We start from the raw sequence: 18503 nt of genomic DNA on the forward strand, positions 1-18503 counted from the left end.
GTATTGCAAAACAATCACCACAATAAGGCTAGATAATATCCATCAAGTAAATTCTATTCTTATGATAAGGACTTACCACCTTCCTTAGCAACTTCCAATATTGTTTCAGATTTAAAATATTAAACAGTATCCACCTTCACCATGCTGTCTATTACCATTCTCTTGACTTATTTATTTTTTAACTGGAACTTTAGTACCTTTTGACAGCCTTCACCCACTTCACCCTCCACCTCCACTTCTGGCAACCACCAATCTGTTCTACCCACAAAATTTGATTTTTGTTTTATTTTTTAGATTCCACATTTAAGTGAATGACTTGCTTCACTTAACATAATACAGTCTAGGCCCACCCAAGGTTTGCCAAATGGCAAGATTTCGTTCTCTCTTAAGGCACTGTTTATATGTACCACATCTTCTTTATACATTCCTTCATTGATTGACACTTAGGTTGTTTCCATGTCCTGGCTATTGTAAATAATGCTGATATGAACATGGGGTACACATACCTTTTTAAGGTAGTGCTTTCATTCTTTTTGGGTAGATACCCAGAGGTAGAATTGCTGGATCATGTAATGGCTCTATTTAATTTTCTGAAGAACCTCCATGCTGTTTTCCATAGTGTTTGCTCCAGTTTACATTCCCAGCAACAGTGTGTGAGGGGCCCCTTATCTCCACATCCTCACCAACACTTGTTACTTCTTGTCTGTTGGACGCTAACCATTCCAACAGGTGTAGGTATATCTCATTGTTCTAATTTACAGTAAGAATCACTGTCTTAAAACAGAAATCCACTTTCTTAAAACATGTAATTCCACAGAGTGATTTCCCATTTCACTGGAAAGAAAACCAAAGTTCCTTTCTGGAGTCTGTGAGGCCTGCACAGTCCAGGAGATGTTGGACTGACACTCACTGCCCACCAGCCCCCGAGGCCTTTGGCCACCTCCTCAAACTACTAAGTTCCCTCTTGTCCTGGAGCCTTTGCATGTGGTATTCCGATGTTGGAATGATTGCGCCCACCCCACATGTGTGACTGATTCCTTTTCGTCCTTTAAGTAAAACATCCCGTGTCCCCTCCCCAGGTAGCCTTCTCTGACCACACTAAATCTGAAAAAGAATGTGGCCCTTTCCACTATGTTCTTTCACTTGTTTGTTTGTTTCCTTTATAGCAGTTACCAGAATGCTTAATCTATTTGTTTACTCTGCTTACCTCTTGTTTTGTTGTGTTTCCTACTGTGGTGGGTAAATCAGCAAGCTGTGCATTGCATTCAGAAAGTAATCTGCAAAAATCAAGTAATTGATCTTAGTGGGAGAAAGATCAAAGTGGGCTTTGATCACAGAGAGGAAGGAAGAGAGCATGTAGATCAATGGTTCTTGTGGGTGGCACTTACTGCCTTACGACTAGCAAGTGAAGCATTCATTTATAGAATGGTAGAGTACAGAGAACAATTAATGATGCCACAGATCGGGGCATAATTATCATCGTGGAGCTGATGGGCACAGTACCACTTAGATGAGCCATTTCAGCCTCTCATAATAAACACACTCAAAACAATCTTGGGTAATAAATGTAGTACCCCCACGGACACACACTTTCCCACGATAACCAGGTAAAAAGAAATTTCAAGTTCAGGAATTTAAAGATTACTCTCCAGAGAAGAAAAAAAAAATCAGTCTTTAAAATCAAATACAATGTAGCACAGAAGAGCTTCTTGCCCCCCTCCTTTCATAAGTAGGCCAGAAAACCCATTTTATGATGGCAAGATACAGATAATGTCCGAAACTTAACATTAACTTGAGCAGTACCACACCCCACGCGGCTCATGTCCTTTACAGACCGTAAGGAGAAGTGACACATAAACTCCCCAGACTTCTCCTTTATCCTCATAACAAAGAGAAATACCAGCCCAGTGCTTGTATCCTAAAGGGTACATAGGCCAACAATAATCCTTTTCTCTCAACAACCTCAAATATTGTTGTGAATTGTTAAGTTGGATTTCAACTACCCATTTTGAGAAAAACTGAAGTGTCTGGAGGTTATAATAGTCAATCCCCTGTTGCTTGCACCATGCCCTGGAGTGGCCTGCCTGCTGGTGCCCCATGTGGCCCTGCAGTGGCCCCATGACATGTACATGTGTGGTCATCCTCGGCCAGGAGCTGAGCCAGCAAAAGACCAGTGTTGCAGAGATGAAAGTGTGAGAAGGCAGGTGCCAACACCATCCAGGGTGGCCGCAGAAAAACTAATGACTCCCTGCAAAATTGTATTGTCATCCAAGGTGGACACAGTGATCCCATGTTTATCAAACACCCACCAAACAAAATAAAAGGGAAAAGAGTCATGATCCAATTTCTGCAAAATGTATGGCCAACATGCTGTCAGGGGCAGATCACATCATCCCAATGGATCTTCCTGCCCCTCAGACCCAGGGATTCTGTGATAGTCCTGGGGGTAATCTGTACTGAGAGCCTGCAGTCCTACAGGGGATTTGGGAAATCCCCTTTTCACCAAATACTAGAGGAGCTAAAGGGTCACGTCAGCTGTGGACAGCCTGGACTTGGGATGGGCTTTGATCCACAGAGAAGAAGGAAGAGAGCAATGCAGATCAATGTTTCTTGCGGGTGGCATGAAGGACCACAGGGACTGTCCCTGAGGACCACAGAGCCACATACAGGGCACCATCTGCCATACTCCACCAGGGCTACCAAAGGTTACTCTACCCTTACCTATGGGATCTTCTCTAGGCCAGATATTCCTTAAATAAATCCTGCTGCCTTTGATGCTGTTGTCACAAACACAACTCCTTGAGAGGACAAATTGAAGCACTGCTCCAAGATTCAGGGTGTTGACATTTTATCTTGGCAGAGACCAGCAGGACACATGGGGTGGTGAGTCCCTCTTTCCTGGTCAGGTACGTCCCACCGTACATCTACGATGTGATAAGTTCAGCAAGTGTACTCTGGTTTTTGACTTGTGTGTGTTTGTCTGACATGTTGTTTTAGCTTTAGGACTCAGAAGTTACAGACAATGAATGGCAAATGCATCAGATCTTTGTGTAATCTGATATTTTATTGCCCCCCACTTCTAAAGCTCATTTATTTCTAGTTTTGGGGAGTAGAGTGGTGGTTATTTTGTTTGTAAGAAAATGATCTTAAATAAGAAATGTTTCTTCCATCCTGACATATTCTGAAAAGTGCTTTTCCCTTTCCTCTTTCAGTAATTTGAGGCTACAACTTTCAAGTATAGAATTCCCTGGTGGAAGTTCATAATTTATATATTTTAGGGTTGCCAAAGGTGACGTCAGAATAAAGCCTTCTACTTAAATATATAGTGATAATGTACTGAGTAAAACACTGTGTAGAATTAGCCCTTTATTTCTGAATGAACCTTAGAAATTTTATAATATTGTGAATTTTAATTTTTTTTAGTAACTGGGTTTCAAATAAACCATCTTGGTTATTGCACTAAATGTAAACCAAACTTTATGTAGCTTAAGATGGCCACTGATACATTTATTTTTGGCAGATGTTAGACATATCACAGCCAATGTAGTTCGGATTATTATTATTATTATTATTTTCTTTTTGGTATTGTTAATGGACAATTACTTGAACAACATTATGGTTACTAGACTCCCCCTATTATTAAGTCCCCCCCACATACCCCATTACAGTCACTGTCTATCAGCGTAGTAAGATGCTACAGAATCACTACTTGTCTTCTCTGTATATACTGCCTTTCCTGTGTCCTCCCCCACCCCCAGCTACATTATGTGTGCTAATCATAATGCCCTTTTTTCCCCCTTATCCCTCCCTTCCCACCCATCCTCCCCAGTCCCTTTCCCTTTGGTAACTGTTAGTCCATTCTTGGGTTCTGTGAGTCTGCTGTGTGTTTAGTTCCTTCACTTTTTTCTTTGTTCTTATACTTCACAGATGAGTGAAATTATCTGATACTTGTCTTTCTCTGCCTGGCTTATTTCACTGAGCATAATACCCTCTAGTTCCATCCATTTTGTTGCAAATGGTAGGATTTGTTTTCTTCTTATGGCTGAATAATATTCCATTATATACAACATCTTCTTTATCCATTCATCTACTGATGGACACTTAGGTTGCTTCCATTCTTGGCTATTGTAAATAGTGCTGTGATAAACATAGGGGTGCATCTGTGTTTTTCAAACTGGGCTCCTGCATTCTTAGGGTAAATTCCTAGAAGTGGAATTCCTGGGTGAAATGGTATTTCTATTTTGAGCTTTTTGAGGAACCTCCATACTGCTTTTCACAATGGTTGAACTAGTTTACATTCCCACCAGCAGTGTAGGAGGGTTCCCTTTTCTCCACATCCTTGCCAACATTTGTTGTTGTTTGTCTTTTGGGTGGTGGCCATCCTAACTGGTGTGAGGTGTGAGGTGATATCTCATTGTGGTTTTAATTTGCATTTCCCTGATGATTAGTGCTGATGAGCATCTTTTCATGTGCCTGTTGACAATCTCAATTTCTTCTTTGGAGAAGTGTCTGTTCAGCTCCTCTGCCCATTTTTTAATTGGCTTATTTGCTTTTTGTTTGTTGAGGTGCATGAGCTCTTTATATAATTTGGATGTCAACCCCTTATAGGATATGTCATTTATGAATATATTCTCCCATATTGTAGGATGTCTTTTTTTTTCTACTGATGGTGTTCTTTGCTGTACAGAAGCTTTTTAGTTTGATACAGTCCCACTTGTTCATTTTTGCTTTTGTTTCCCTTGCCCGTTAAAGAAAGGTGTGAGATTTTTATGTGCCAGGAATAAAAGTGTAAAAATTCCAAAGCTTCCCTAAAGTTCAATAGCTTGCCTTTTCATATCAGGTGCAAAGCTTAGAACTTTGAAATATAACATTTTACTATCAGCTCTAAATAGAGAAAAATTTAAAGATGGCTACTTAAGGGAACCTGCCAACCTCCTAGGCAGCAAGAAGGAAGTGCAAAGAACTTCTGACTTGAGGAACAGTGGTCAGATAGGGGGAGCTAAAGAAGAAAAGATGACAGGGAAGCCAATCACGGCCCCTGCATTTCCCCAGGGCAGTGGCCAGGTATGCGTGGAGGCAGGGAGATTTTGTGGCCATAGAGATTGCCACGAAAACCCAAGCATCCTGAAGCAGAAATAAAGAGCATCCACGCTAGTGCCTGTTTGCCCAGGTGCCAAGCCGGCCTGGGAGCAATAAAGCAACAGAGAGTGGCAGAGGGTCTGTAGAGATGGGCTGGCAGGGCACACCTGACTCTCCCTTCCTGCTTATATATGTGGAAGGAATCAAGCTCCTCGATGTCTCATGGAATGTGGACTATGAGTGCTGACTGTGCACTTGCTAGTGGCAAGGAAAGGCTAAGTAGTGGGTGGAATGGAGTCAGTGTGGATCTGCAGCACCAGCAAGAGCCTGTGTGGGGCCTGACTGACAGGATGTGATTGATGGCCGAATGTTTGGGGAGTATGCACCACCCATCCTAGAAGAACAGACCCTGAGTGACAACAGCCAGATGCTCCATAATAGCTTTAATGTGAATAGAGTCTGATTCCCAGAGACCAGGTAAGATGGGCTTAACTAGAGAGCCCAAAGAAGCAAAGGCAGGTGACATGGAAATCATTTTTCACGTCTTCCTGGACACCATTAGTTCATGCAAATATCCCCTGCTCAGATGCCATCAATTCCCTTGAGAGGGGTGTTTGAACACTGCAGTGCCTAGTTATCCAAAGAAGACAGAGCTACCTTGAAATGGGCAAGTTTAAGGTTTCCCAACATTGCCAGAAATGAGAACTTCAGAGCAAGATGAAATCACTTCACAAAAAATTAAAACATGCATACTTTGGCCCATCTACATTGTGGGTTATCAGACTTGCCCCTCTGTAATATGACTGAGTCTGCATAATGCTCTGGGAACTAAGAAGGTCAGTTTCTTTCAGACTATAGAATTAAAGAAAAGCTTCACAGAGAAAGAATATTTAAAGTAAATCTGGAAAGGCAAGCAGAAATTACCCAACTATAAGGAAGCAGAAGTACATTTCAGAAAACATGAAAACATGAGTCAATCCACACTTGTAAAATTAAGCACAGCATTTTCAAAAAAGCAAAGTTGTCTGAAAGGAAGCCCGAGCTTAGAAGTAAGGAGAAACCAGGTCGCACAGGTAGGCAGCAGGGCTCGGCCGGTGGCTGTGGAGGATGTTCCCTGCCAGGGCGTCTGATAGCTGGGGACTGAGAAGCAGCCTGTGCCCTGCTCTCCAAGGGCACTGTGCGCCCTCCAGCAGAGGGGACACACCCCGGGGATGCAACTGCCCTGGATAGCTACACAAAGCCTTGCTTCCCTCTCTAAGCCTTACGTCCCTATGCTCTCTGTGCTCAAGGGGAGGCACCTTCTCAATTTTGCACAAAGGTGTGGGGTAAATTAGCAGGAATCCTTTAAATATGATCAGATTATGAAAGATCATGAAAGTTTCTTTAAAGAATTTGGACTTGAAGGAAGAGGAGTGAGCAACCTTAGAGGTTTTTGGGCAGTGGTATGACGTGACAGAAGAAACCATTCCACAGCAGCTGTATGCAGTGCAGATCTGAGCCAAGAGACTCAGGAAGTGGCTGCAGTTGTCCAGGCATGAAACCAAAAGGGAGATTCGATGGTTCCCATGGTAACAAAAGCAAAAGATATGGAAATTAGTTCGAAGACAGAAACAACAGGACTTGATTATTGATTGGATATAAGTGTATGGAAGAGGCATAAATAATAAATGACTCAGGGATTTCAAGCTTAGGAAGCTTAATAATAAATCTGAAATAGGGATACCAATCAGGAGGGCTGCTATGAGAGGGGAAAATAAGGAGTTTGTTTTAAGGCATGCATGTTCCAATTTTGCATAATGATGGAATGTACAAATGGAAATATTCTCCGTACACTTAAGAGGGCAAGACTGGGGAATTCTTCCTTTTCTTTTCAACTACTTCTCTCTCCATAATTCTAAATGCAACTAAGACTCAGTTTCCAAGTGCTTTTGGGAATAAAGTTGCCACTTCCCTTACTTTTAGTAAACTGTGAAGAAGGTTGTCACAGTTATCATCACCAACCTTGTCTTCAAGTTAACACAAAGTGCTATCCAACACCCATTTGTGTTTGTTGCTTCTGTAGACATGATTCACAATAACAGATTCCATGCCCTAAGAGATTTCCACCCTGTGACAGTCACTATTTATAGGATCAATACTCAGAGAACACATAGAATAGAATGATAACCATTGAGCAATATCTGCAAAATATTGAAAGTAGTGTTGCTGCTCCACAGGAGGAAATGGGGAAGAAGAGGGGAAATGAGGGAAAAGGGAGGGTGTTCTGCTGGGTAAGACCAGCAGTGGGATGCTGTGGTTAAAGGTAAAAACAAAATTGCCTGAAATTTATTTTCTGGGCAGGGCGAATGTAAGTCATCATCTCCTTGGGAAGGGAAGATGCATGTGGGATGCTACTTGGATAATAATAATTCTTATTTTATTTTATCTAGAATTTAGTACTTGATACCCATTATCTCATTGTCTCCATGGATTCCAGGGCCTGTAAAAGACCATGTACTCTGCACATTCCAGTCTATTATATAGGAAAGCTGGGCCTCCACTCAACATATTTCCTGCACAGCTGGGTGAATCATTTGAATGATGATAAGAAAGACTATAGTATTTCATAAGGAATTTCAGCTACTTAAAAAAAAATATCGCAATGCAAAACCCCAAAATATTATTGCTAAGGACAGTTTCTTGATTAGCTGTGAGTGTATGGAAGAGGCATTTTACAAACCAGATCTGTAAGGAAGATCTCCAGGGGGGCTGCCTGCCTCTGCCCCTTTGAGCAGCACATTTTCACTCACACATCTCTGCCTTTGCTGCCGTTCCCAGCATGGAGAGGTTCCATGGGTCAGTGGGGAGACAGCTACCTCTCTATTGCCTACCACCATCTTAGAGAAGGGGGTCAAGCCTGAGCAAAGAGAGGGAGAGGAGGAAATCACATGTTTTCTCCCTTACTTTCCAACCCTATTACATTTTAACATTATGTCATACTTCCCATTGCAGTTTAACATTGCTGGTCAAAATCTGGCCTCGGAGTGAGATGACTTGGTTCATGTTTTCGTGCATTGATGGTTTTTGTGCCAGTGTTGCCTCTGGTGCTGAAGAGATTTAGTAAAGCTTTGAGTAGCTGTTGAGAAGATTAAGAAGTTCAGTAAGGATGGTGCCTTCTTCACAGTCTGCTGGCGCCAGTGGCGTTCCCACCCCCACCTACAGAAACTCTGCATTAGCTTAAGTTTCTCTGTACATTGTAGCTATCGAACATTCACCTTTTACTTACATGATGATTTTTCTTCAAGTTCCTCTTCAATTGTTCACTATACTAAATAGACTAAATAGAATTAAAAAAAATATCTTTGTCTTTTGCAGCTAGTTTGATATACGAAAGGTTGATTTCTTTGCTACCCACACAGTTTCCTCTGGGGCCTTAGCCTTACCAGTATTATTCTATGACTCACTGCTTTGCTTTTCATAAATAGATGCTAAATGCTATCCCCAATTCTACTGGAAATGGCAGATAAAAATACTCAAGGAAAAATCTCAACTAATGCAGTTAGATTTGAACTGCCCAAGAGATTTCCTCTCTTCTCCTGTTTTTCTCTCCTCTTTCTCCCTTGTTTTTAAGTCATCAAGCTGCTTGCCATAAACAGGAGCTGTCAGCCTCTGGCAGATAATTCTGGTCTCTTTATTTCTCCTTCCCCATAATAGGCAGCCCTTTTCTTGGGAAGAGGGTCTTTGGTGTCCTCTCTCTTTCTCTTGTTCTTCATTTGCCCATTACCCCCACACTGTATTTTTCTCTTCCATTTATTCTCTCCTCCCCATGCCCAGGTTCATCAACTGTCACTAGCTATCCTAGAAAAAATTACTTCTTCCTGTCAGAGACCTAGTTGATTTGTCATTTCTCCTGATTGCTAAGATCGCTGAGAATCGTTAAATGTTCAGACTCAAGGACAACAAAGATACTCAGGGTAATGCCAAGTCTAGTTTGAGAGCAGGCACTGGACAGGGTGAGAGCCATTACATTCCAGTTAAGACAGTGGCCTAGAGACAGCAGCAGAAAAGAGGCAGAGACAACATTGGGCAGAAATACCACATTCTTCAAACACGGTTTCTCCATGACACTCTCATATTTCTGCACAGCTCACAAGCATAGGCACTCACTTTCTTTATTTTGGACTATCTTTTCAAGGAAGTTTGTACAGAAAGCAGCCTCTGAGGATAAAGCATTCCCTCCAGAGCAAAGGACAAGCATGCTTACTGTCCATTGTAAAAGATTTGGGTCTCCCAAGCTCAGGGTTACTCTTCTGTCATGCAAACCATGGCAGGTGCAGGTATCTCCTGGACCTATTTGCAGCAAGACCTTGTGGGAACTGAGGCTCAGGGAACTGCCACAAGAGAATTCTGATACTCTGTCTACTGCTATTTCTCTGATTAATCAAGTCCTTTTCTTTGACCCATGAGTCTTATGTCTTCTGCCAGTATCTGTGAAACTGTAGCAGGCTAATGTGTTAGATTACAAGTAGGGTAATATCTCAGCCTTTTATTGTCCTTGACAATTTTCAGATGTTATGATATTTTAGGCTGTCAGTAAGAATATTAAGCAGATAAAAATTTAGAGGCTAAAATCTTTTTCTCTATCAATATCTTGAAAGAGTCAAATATACCCTCCCTTCCCCTTCAGCTCTCACCTCCATCTAGTCTAATGTACCTTCTTAACCTTGATAATGATGGGCTCTAATGGCCCATTTACTCAGTAGAGTGGATTTCTAAAACCCATCTCCAGATTACAGTTTGTGGGCCAGGATCACATTTGTTTTTATTAGTAGGGAAAGGAGTTGAGCAGCAGATTAGGGCTGACTTTTCAATCACTTAATCAGCAGCTGCATCCTGAGCACCTTCATACCACTGTGTTAAGTGCTGCCCAAAACAGCCTTGGTTCTCAAAGCATTTTAACTTCCTTTAGTTCAATAAAGAAAAACTTCCCTATAAAAAGAGCCCAAATATTTTACCCACTTACTCAGGCAGTAACGAGCAGAAATATTTTGATAAAAGGGCTTTTAAAAGTATTATCCCTCATCTGTCCTGCTCCCAAACAGAAAAGCAACTCGACCCAGAATCAATGCCCTTCTGATTTTTATAAACCCCTGACTTTCAGGGAACACAAAGACTAAAAATCCCAGAACTACCAAGCCAAAATCTTTCTGGTACTACTGATTTACAGTAATAATAAAATAAAACCTTTCTCTCTGTCATTTCCAGTTAATTCTATTTCATAATGATAATTATTTGTTGGGGGAAAGAAAGTAGTGAGTCATGATAAGACTTTAAGAGCTGGGAAAGGAGCCATGTGAATACACACATACACATACACACACACACACACATGCACACACGCACATATACACACACTTTCCAATCAACTTGAATCCTGGCATTTCCTAAACAATGGTGCTCAAATGATAAATGCATTTACAGTGCGAGAAGAACTTACTGTCTGTCACCTGTCCTCTGTCCTTCTGAGTCTCCGTGATCCCCAGTTCAGTCCAGAAATCAACCTCCAACCCAACACAATACTGACCACTTGAATTCAACCACAATATTCAGAAAGAGAAGTAGGAAAATTGGTGCAGTTTGATTAGTGGGTGGGGAGGGGATTAGTCTAGAAACTTACCTAGTACTCCTAGCAGGGTGCCCAGCAACCAGCCATGAAGGCAGTGAATAGTTTATAAGGGATGGGACATTCTCAGTACTTGCATTCTTCCTGCGGGATTGGGGTCCCCAAAATCTGTTCTCTTCCTACCTCCATCATCCACAGCTTGTTGCAATTAGTGACATGCCCGCTTTCTTTGTGCTGGTTTCCCTTTGGAAGAAAAGGCCAGCTGAGCAGAGTGTGCCACAGGCTGCACTGCTGGCCGTCTTGGCCTCAAGACAAGGGGGAGGATGAGCATCCAAGGATGAAGAAAGACCCTTTCTAGGTCTGCATAACTGGATGGGCAAAAAATGGTTGAAGACCTCCACGCACACCAAAAAGATGGAGGAAATAGTCTACAGTGAATGACACTTTCACAATGGCCAAGACATTTCGGTAGTTCTTGACTTAGAAGTTGTTCTCCCCTCATTTAAAGGCCAGAGTTATTTATATAACTACTCACACTGCCTCCACAAAAATGAGAGGTCAGAAAAAAAGTGGAGAGAGGCATAGCAGAGAGCTAAGTCATTCCCCGGCGGCCAGTGCGGTGAGCTGATTGAAAAACAAGGAAGCTTTCCAGAAGTTCTGGCACCACACAGATCCATGGAGTAGTACTCGGGAAGAGGAATACCTTGAGCTGCAGAAGCACAGCTGATAGAAACTCATCTTAAAATGTGAACTCTGAGCAGCTGCAGACAGAGAACCTAAGAATTCTCATGTTTTTTAAGAGCTCTAATTCAAAAAATAGCCATTCCAACACTGACCTATGAATAGCATGCCACACAGAAGATGATAAGGTCACATCCTAGTATTAGATGAGAAGATGAAGGGGGGTGGAGACCTACAGATGGGTCAGGCATAGACATTCACCTTAGGAGTTGCTGGCTAAAACTGTTACCACTTCTTCAATGAACTGAGACAGATATTCCCATGATTGCTTGAGCATATATTATTTGCAATTTCATGTTGCACATGTGTGTATGTGTATTTGTTAACTATCAGCTTGAACCTAGCACATTCTTCAGTATGAGCTAAATTATCGTGATTTAATCCTTTTTGTGTTCATTGTAATATCCAATGTGAAGCTCCCCCAGCAGATATCTTGATGAACAATTACCTGAGCTAGATGTGCCCTATGGACAATCATAACTGAGATGCTGGTTATTAGAGTAAAAAAATATTAGCCACAATCCTTCCAGAATGTTGTTTCATCACCATTCATATCTGGCTATGCCATACTACATGCTGGCAAGATGCAGCGCTGCACAGGAAGGGTCCGAAGAGATTTTGTTGTGAAGCATAACTCTGCAAAGAGTGTGTGATTTGACAGAACTAAATGTCTCATCTACCCTCAAATCATCTCTTTCATCAGCCTGACAGGTGCCTGAAATTCTTTGTTAAAACAAGCATAATGTTAACATGCAATTGGGAGAAAGGAACGATGAACACTTTTAACCCTGGGCTTCTACTGAAACACTTAGTTAAACACTTCTAGTTAAACACAGCTTAACTAGCAAGGAGTCTTGAATACACTGAAGATATTTAAAAAACCTAAAATTGGGTCAAGTGATTGCACAACTAAAAATGTAATTATGAACTTTAAAAACTTTGAAATCACAATAGTACTAGAAGGACTGAGATATGGTGTTATCATATGCATGAACAGGGTCATTTTAAGGGACAAGAGGATGACAAGTCTGCAGATCCAGGCAGAATGGACAAGTGTGAGTCCAGCATTGCCAGAGAGCCATAAAGGGTTCATAAGGGAACAGGAACACAGGAAAGGAAAGGGAATCACTGGTTCTGAAAAACAATGTGCCTCAAGCCTGCCCTGGGGGTCCCTAATGTTTCCACTTAGCCCTCAGTAGTTTTGCTGCAGTCTTCAGGGGAGAAAATATAAAGGAAAGTGAAAAGATAAAATATCTTACTTTCTTGAACATAAAATATGGAGAGAATGGGTATTCAATTCACTATTTCCTGAGTCCCTTCTCTGTGATAATCCCTGAGTCCAGGACTCTCCTGCCACGGACCAGGCTGTAGTGCACGTTACCAGAGTGAAAACACCTCCCGCCCAACTGCTATGGAGCCTTCTGACCCAAATATTCCCAAGGTTTAGCTCAAACAGAAATAGACTTTTCTCCACACTTCTGAGAAAGGACTGTAATTATTGATATTTATTTATTTCCATAAAATTTAGCAACATCATGCAAACACTAAGCCCCAGAAAAGAAAGAAAGTAGACCTCCAGTGGGCATGCAAGTGGTTTTTATTTAAAAGACTACTATTCCCTGACATCTGGGCAGAATATCAAGGGCTGTCAATGCAACTCTCAATTCCATGTGCCCAAATGATCTTTAATAATGTCTTTAAGAAATAGATTTCCCAGGCCCTACCCCTCAAAATATCAAAAGAGCTAAATAATTAAAATTAAAGTAAGGGATAGACCTACCCAGGCTCCTCAAGTCCAAGCTAAGGGAAGATAAAGCTGCAATCTGACCTCACCTGGCCAAGTATTGCTGGCAATTCCTGCCTTGGTTGGAGAGCACCACCTACTGTATCTGCCCCATGACTCTTCTCACAAGCCTTTCTCAGCCCCAAGCATCCCAAACGTCCAAGGCTTTGAACATACAGGGCCAACTCTAGCATTTATAAGCATCAATTGGACAAGTGTGTCTCATACTGTGGGATAAAAGAAAAAGAAGGCAGGCCAACATCGAAGCTTGGAAAGAGGAGTGGATTGGAGATTTGGAAGGAGGATTTTAGATTTCTTCTTCCTACCCAGACAGTTGGCCTGCCACCCCCTGCTCCAGCCCACTTTCTCAGCCTTACCTGCCATCAGTCTCTGTCTGAAGTCCACACCAAACTGGAATCCTCACCATCTCTACATTGTTTTCCATGGTTCTGCTCATTCCATTCCCATTCTTGGCCTCACCGCTTAGCCAAGACCTGTATTATCTTTCAAGGACAGTTAGGAATATTTTCCTCTCTTCACATAGGCTCTCTTTCCAGTCTCCACCACTCTTCATAAAGAAAATAAAAACAATTTGGTAAGATTCAATAATATTGCCTGTATTTTCTCTATCTCCTCAGTTTTACTTAACTGATTTTGACTTTTTTTTTAATTGACGGAGAGACAGAAGAGGATGTGGTTGTTTTTATAGCAATCTTCACCCAACATTAAAGAAAACTACAGCAGATCACTTAAACAGGCAACACAGACTTTATTCAAGACTTGCAAGAGAAGGGAAGGATTGAGCTCAACTCCTCTGAAACAAAAGGCAGAGCCCTTGGGTGCTCTGCCAGCTGTAGGAAAGTGCTAGAGGATGACAGGGAGAGGTTGGGGAGATGGGACCAGGCTATCTGTGTTTGTTCTTTGGTGCTTGTCCACGTTAGGCACGTAACCTCCCAGAGAGAACGGGAGACAGGGGAGCCATCTTTCCTGATGATTCCCTTTTAAAGGGATGGCTTCCAGGTCCTTGAGAAATACATTCCTGGCTTGTAAAAGATACACAACTCAAAGGGTCAAGGAAAGAATTTACAATAGCAGATTTTCTAAAGTAAATGTTCTAATGAAGGGAGATCAGGGGCCTATAGTCAGGAAGAGAAGTGTTTGAAGTTTAATAAAGCTGAGGGGAACATTAAGACCCTCTTGGGCACCAGGCAATGACTTATCACTCCTAACCACTCCTTTACTTTTATTCTTTTTCCTTTATTTATATCCTCAAGATTATATATCTTGTCTCAGTACAATGCACACTATGACATTTTATTTAGTAGTCTCATAAATCTGTGCTTTATTCATACCCAAAGATACCAGAGTCATGTAAACTGAACCTATACTGACTGAGGAGACCTGTGGATAATAATGAGGATGAATCAAGGGGCATAATAGAAGGATGCAAAGGATTTGATAACACTTGGTCTGAAGTCCTGAAAGGGAACCTTAGTTTTATTCAAATACACGATTTTTCCTCAGGGTTTCTTTATAAATATATAGGATACAATTGGCACTCTCAGTACAATATATGCTTAATAATTATTTGTTGAATCAATCTCTTATTGTTGATTATCATGGAATTATATTTCTGACTTCTTTTTACTCCTTATAATTTGTATTCCTTCCAACATGGCAGAATTCCTTATTTATTTACAGGGAAAAAGAAACTAAACAACTAGTTACTATTATTCATTGATCTTATAAGACTATATATTTTATAAATAGTTGTATGTTTTCAAAATTATTTATATATGTTGAATTTCTATACTCTTCAACACGAATACTTTTGAATATAAAACAATAAGAAATTAAGTACATAGTATCTTTTTAAATTTCTTGAGCAGTATTTCCAAATGAGATTTGCTCTGTTTTCTCTAAAATATTTGCTATTGTTTTCTTAATAACATCATTTTTAAAGAATGATACAGTTTCAAACTACTTCTCCATTCATTCAAAATTCACAAGTGAAAAAGTGAGGTCTCCTTTAATTTCACATGCAAATAACAGAAGAGGGACTCTATATTCTCTTTTGCGTACCCCCAAATTTAAGAAGAGTTGGCAATGTGGGTCTGCAGCTTGAGGAGGAAGAGAGTTGACTGGGAAAAATGGCTGAATCTTCCTTTTAAAATGTTGGCACGAGAAAATGCCATCAGAGTCGCAAAAAAATATATTCTTAATTTATATAGAACAAAGGTTTATTACCTGGATGGAGGCTGTTAGTCTTGCAATATTGGAAATATTAGAGGTACCTACAGATTGATGAAATGTACTCTGGTTTGCTAATCTATTAATTATTTTCTGCAAGCTGAACACTGACTGAAGGTCATGGCGTAAGTTAGGGCACATAGATCTCTTGTGCCCCTATGGGAAAAATCACACAGTTCTTTTTATCATTGTCTTTTACTTATGTTGTGTTTGCAGTTTACAAAGACATTTCACAATCATCATCTATTTTATTTTGCATTCAGGAGAGGAAATACATATATTTTTTTCTTGTGTCTATTTTACAAAGAGTAAATAGAAGCAAGGAGAAATTAATTACTTTGCCTAAGATCACGCCATACATAAGATCCAGGGACCAAAATAGGTCTGAAGTCCAAATACTTGTTACTTTGTAGAAGTAGTTTTCAAAATATTTTATTTTAAGGTGCAGCTTATGGAAATTAATTTTAACACTAACCATAATGATAAAAAGTCCAGTGAATTGGTCTATTTTTACCTTAAGAAATTCTATTTATCAAAATAAACCATTAAGAGAGGAAAAAAATAAATCCAAAGGCTAGAAAAACATATTTGCAATATGTAAATCCAACAAAAGATAAAGAGCCTCCACAAATCTATTTGAAAAGGACATTGAAACTAGCAAAAGATGGGCAGAGAACCTGAACAGACACATCACAAAAAAAGGGCACCCAGATGGCCAGTAACATATAAAAGGCACTTTAGTAACTTAATCATCAGAGAAATACAAATTAGAACAATGTATTACCTATTCCACTACACTGCAGGATGGCTGAAGTTTATATAATTATAATAACAATAACAATAATAACAATATAACAGCAAGTGTTGAGAAGCATGTGGAGTAACCAGACTCTCATACACTGCTTGCAGGTGAGCAAATCGGTAATGCCAGAGGCTAGGGTGAGGCGGCGGGGAGCGGTGTCTGCAGTGAGCGGCAGGGTGGACGGGCTGCGCTCCATCGTGGGCCCTGGCATCTGCAGCTGCGGGAGGCGCGGGTGTCTGTGCGCGGAGCGGGTCTCTGAGGCTGCCGTGGGCAAATGCGCAGCCAGAGGCGAGGGCGAGACGGCGGCGGCAGCGGCGGTGGCCTTGGCAGTGGGCGGGCAGCGTCCAGGGCTGGTGATGGCGTCGTTTGGGGTGGGAACTGGTGGTGGTGAGCGACAGTTGGCGGCGGCTGGCGGTGTCGGTTCCGGGGTGCAGGGAAGGCAACGTCGTAAGGGGACGGAGTCCTCCCGCAATCGACGCCCAGCCACCGCCAGCCAAAGCCAAGGGCCTCCGACGCCGCTTCCCTCCACCAAAGCGCAGCCACCGACCCGGGAGCTCGTCTCCCGCCTGTCCCCGCCAGCCGGTGCCTCCCGCTGACACCTGCCCCGGACGCCTGCTGCCACTCCCGCCCTCCAGTGCCTTCTTCCCGCTGACGCTGACCTTCACTGACGCCCAGCGCTCTCCGCTGCCAGACGCCCTCAGACTCCTGTCGCCGCCAACAGAGGCCCACTTGCCAGGGACCCGGCAGGCCTCGCCAACTTGCAGCAGCTTCAGCTCATAGTAAGTAGCCGCCGCCACGTTGGCTCTTTGATCAGGGAGTTTGGGGGTGTTACATGGGCCCTGGGAGGAAAGTGGAAAACTGTGAGTGGGCGTTGGAAAGCCATGGGCAGCGCAGGCACCTACCCAGCCAGGAAGGTGACCAGGTCTCATCTGGGAGCTTCCCAGGCCCTCCAGCTTCTCTGACTGCAGGTAATGGTTAGGGTGTCTGGTCAGTGGGCACGTGGGCATGGGCGCTGTGAGGACGCCTGTGCCGGGGCCAGGGGCCTTCTGTGCTCCCAAACGGGGCAGCGCGTAGGAGTTCAGGGGTGTGTCAAGGTCCCTGCGGCTGCGTGGTGGAGACCTGGACCCCTGGTGAGTGCGTCGCTGTGGTGTCAGCTGCCGTCCACGTGTCTGTGTGTGGTAGCTCTTGCACGTGTGATGGTGTGTGTGTGTTAGAACACTGTGCGTCCTGGGACAGTGTGTGTCTCTGGGTGCCTGTGCACTAGGAGAACTTGAGGAAGGCAGCTGGCTCGCCACAACCGCCTAGCAGAGAAGTCAGGTGGGGAGACTTTGGGGCTGGCTGCTGGGGAGATTGAACTCCCCTCCTCAGCAGGGAGGCCCCTGGAGCATGAATAGTCACAGGTGAGAGCATCCTTCCCACCCCCTTCCACGACGCAGGTTGCTTGCAAATCAGGGCTTCCCCTGTGACCCACCCTCCCTGCCTCCGAAAGAAGCTGTCTGCTAGTGGACTGTCCCTTCTTAGTGGAGAAGCCCAGTGGGTCAGGTTCACCTCTTAATTTTTGTTTTCCCTACAAGGTCTCTACGGGGAACAACTTCATCTCTCTGAACTCAACTCATGAAAGTTCTACTTGATCCATTCCTGCAAACACCTGCTGCTCTCTACCTCCAGGGTCACATGAGGCAGGTAGGTAACTCCTTTTAGAATCCTTAGCAAGCCACTGTTCAGTGTCCTTCCCAGTGCTCATCCCATAGCATTACAGAGAGCACAGCTGTTCTCTGAGAAACCTCCATCCTGCTTTCCATGGTGGCTGCACCAACTTGAATTTCCTCCCAGAGCTGCAGGTAGTTTTAACAATACTACTAATTTTTATTTTCACGTTAATATCAACCATTTTAATTCTTGCATTCCATGAGCATGAGATGTTTTGCATTAACTTGTGTCACCTTCAGTTTCTTGCCTCAGTATCTTAGCATCTTCAGAGTACAGCTCTTTCACCTCCTTGGTTAAACATCCTCCAGATCTCTTACTACTTTTGCTACAATTGCAAGTGGGATTGTTTTCTTACATTCTCTTTCTGCAAATTTGTTTTCTTATATATTTCTGTATATTCATTTTGTATCCTGTAGTTTTACTGAATTCATTGCTTAGTTTTAATCATTTTTGTTGGATTTGTTAGTGTTTTCTAGATAGAGTGTCATGCCATCTGCAAATAATGGCAGTTTTACTTCTTCCTTACCAGTTTGGGG

At 42.4% G+C, this 18503-nt stretch overlaps 1 pseudogene; it reads left to right on the forward strand.

Annotated features, from left to right (window-relative positions):
• The first annotated feature begins 2118 nt into the window (after window positions 1–2118).
• LOC118909255 (ribose-phosphate pyrophosphokinase 2-like) lies at window positions 2119–5128 on the forward strand (annotated as a pseudogene).
• Window positions 5129–18503: the final 13375 nt, after the last annotated feature.

Source organism: Manis pentadactyla, chromosome 13 (assembly GCF_030020395.1).
Source record: "Manis pentadactyla isolate mManPen7 chromosome 13, mManPen7.hap1, whole genome shotgun sequence".
Taxonomy (NCBI): Eukaryota; Metazoa; Chordata; class Mammalia; order Pholidota; family Manidae; genus Manis; species Manis pentadactyla.